Genomic DNA, 3,448 nt, shown 5'->3' on the forward strand with positions numbered 1-3,448 from the left:
ACGAGACTCGGTACAGGTCGGAGGTTGACCTTCTGACCACGTGGTGCAGGGACAACAACCTCCTGCTGAACGTCAACAAGACCAAGGAAAACGTTGTTGACTTCCGGAAGGGTCAAGCAAAACACCAGCCGCTGATCATCGACAGTGCTGTGGTGGAGAGGGTGAGCAGCACCAAGTTCCTGGGGGTGTGCATCAGTGAGGACCTCTCCTGGTCGCCAAACACCGCGTCACTGGCAAAGAAAGCTCAGCGCCGCCTGTACTTCCTGCGGAAACTCAGGCGTGCATGTGCTCCTCAGGCAGTCCTGTCTACTTTCTCCCGTGGCACTATTGAGAGCGTCCTCTCCAGTTGCATCGCTGTCTGGGGTGGTAGCTGCACTGACCAGAACTTGAAGGCCCTGCAGCGCATAGTGAATACGGCTGGTAAGATTATTGGTGCTTCGCTCCCCTCCCTGAAGGACATTTACACCTCCCATCTCACCCGCAAGGCAACCACGATTGTGAGTGATGTGAGTCACCCAGCTCGCTCTTTGTTTGACCTTCTGCCCTCTGGGAAGAGGTACAGGAGCCTGCGCTCCCGCACCACCAGACTCGCCAACAGCTTTGCCCTCTGGAAGGCGCTACAGGCAAATGAAGACCAGGACAAACAGACTCAAAACCAGTTTCTTTCCCAAAGCCATCGCCGCCCTCAACTCCAACCGGCACTGATGACACTTTCCTCCATGCATTATCCGCACTACTGTTTTCTATTATTCATTTACTTTCCTATTTCCTTAAGGACGGGGACACGGGGGGGCATCCTTCTTCTCTTCTGTTATTATTTGACTTGTACTTTATCTACCTCTCATGCACTGAATGGAGGTCTCCAATTTCATTGTACTATGTAGAATGACAATAAAGGTTTTCTGATTCTGATTCATTCTCCAGGCTGTTAGGGCCCTGAACTCGCTACCCACTTCTGCGTAGCGTGCTGCACTTTTGCGCTATTTTCTGGAATGTCTGCTGTACGCTCACTTGCTCCTTTTTGCTCCTCTTATTTATCCATCCATCCATCCATCCATTTTCTGAACCGCTTAGTCCCCACGGGGGTCGCGGAGCCTATCCCAGCCGTCATCGGGCAGTAGGCGGGGGACACCCTGAATTGGTTGCCAGCCAATCGCAGGGCACACAGAGACAGACAACCAATCGCACTCACACTCACACCTAGGGACAATTTGGAGTCTTCAATCGGCCTACGAAGCATGTTTTTGGAATGTGGGAGGAAACCGGAGTGCCCGGAGAAAACCCACGCGGGCCCGGGGAGAACATGCAAACTCCACACAGGGAGGGCCGGAGGTGGAATCGAACCCACACCCTCCTAACTGTGAGGCGGACGTGCTACCCAGTGTGCCACCGAGCCGCCCCCCTCTTAGTTATTTGTTGTGTAATTTATTCATTATTTATTCGGCATGCTGTTGTGTACTTGATTGTCTATTGTCTTGATATGTCTTGTCACCGTGGGATAGCGGGGAATGAAATTTCGGTTTCTTTGTGTGTCTTCGGCATGTGAAGAAATTGACAATAAAGCTGACTTTGACAATGAAAAAAAATGAGCATTCAGAGATTAAGCCCCGTTGAGTCAATGCGTTTAGCAATCCTGCATTCCTGTTATAGGGTGACAATGACTGTACGACAACGCCAAGCTCGGTTCTATATGAACGTCTTTGCTCAAAGTGGCCAGCCGAACCGTCTGCCGCTCTACGCGGTGCACTTTCTGCTGTGTGTCCGGGGACTTTCCCCTGAGCAATTGAGTGAGAAACCAATGTTCCCTGCCTGTAGCTCAGAGTGCAAGCCTTCCGAATGCCCGGATGACAATACAGCAGAACGGTCGGTACAAATAGAAAGACAATCGCATAGCAACTTTACTCGCGGTGTTGTAATTAAATCTGGACTATGTGCGCAATGTCATATAGGAGGTAACAAACCACGTTTAACACCGACTTCGATTGCTCTAAATCACGTCGAGTGTTTTTTTTAAGATGTAGTAAAGGCTGAGGCTGATAGGCATTGTGGGAAATGCGACAACCAGACCGATAACCAATCCTTTTCGGTTTCCGTGATGTTTGCCACCATATAACAGCTATAGACATCACAGTACAGTATACAGTCCTGGACGGAGATACAACTCAGTTCACAACAACACCTCATTGAACGTGATGGCGTAGAGTAGAAATATACACAAACCTCGCGTTGACCGCATAGTCAAGTTGCTTTAATACGGCAGTGTGTCCGCCATATTGGAGGTGACAAATCCGGACACACAAATGTATGTGAGCTCTATTTGATACATTGCAGATGTGCACAATTTTACACGGGGCTCGAAGCAAAATAGCTTGAAGCTAAATAACATTGGTGCACCCTGTTTTAATAAAACGTGACCAACTTCATATCGATACCACTCAGCGATTTTCACATTATTCGCGTCTGAAGCAACAGTTAGTTATGTAGTTACATTTGACTGTAAACTTGTCACTAGCTGCTTTTTTTTTTTGGTCAATTTAATCCGCTAGATTATCAGAAAGTGAGATTGAAATGTTTTCTCTGAAAAACTGCAACACCTGACTGAAAGTACGACACCATTGCCGAAAAATATTGCGATTTTTGTGTGTGATAATTCGTAGTGACTGAAGCTTGTCCCCGTGGGAGGAAGCTCATTGTAGAGGTCACGTACAGAGTGCACGTCACTCCACTATTCACCTCAGGGAAGGTCTGATACAACAGCCACTTGCCGTCCTCGCAAGGCGTCACCTGAAGCGGGTGAGCTAGCCACCTAGTGTTGGCTCGTGAGTGATAGTGTTGGCTCGTAAGTGAACGATGGGTTTAAAAGAACGAATCTTTTCAGTGAACGAATCACTTCCTAAAGTGATTCGAGCTCTTTTCAGTTCACCAACGAACGAATCTGTGAGTGAACGAATCAGTGAGTGAGTGATTCGCATTTCCAGTTCATCGCGAGAACGGATCAGTGAGGGAACGAGTCCTGACTTTCCCGCTCGCGAAGGAGTCAATGGCTCTACTGCCTTCCTTCCTGTGCATCAACGGATCAGTCAGTGAACGTGTTGCATCTCCCTCCTGGCGTGAACTATGTAAACCAGAATGTCGATTTACGATTTGCCAAGGAAAGAAAGAACCACTCACTGAAACACCACTTCTTTTATGCGCGTTTTCTCCAAGCTAACGCCTAACTTTATTGCATGAAGGGATGCACCGTTATGCAACAACGGGGAGATTATGCTTCTCTTTGGGTAATCTTGATTTTATAACACTTAAAATAACGTGTATGCATATATACGCCCAAATATTGTTATCCAATAAATCTACTGAAATTTCACATTGGATTGCTGGTTTGAAATTTACTTTTAATATAATTATTTTTAATAAACATTTATGTTAAAACTTGTCTGGTGTTTTATTC

This window comes from Syngnathus scovelli, chromosome 2 (assembly GCF_024217435.2).
Source record: "Syngnathus scovelli strain Florida chromosome 2, RoL_Ssco_1.2, whole genome shotgun sequence".
NCBI lineage: Eukaryota > Metazoa > Chordata > Actinopteri > Syngnathiformes > Syngnathidae > Syngnathus > Syngnathus scovelli.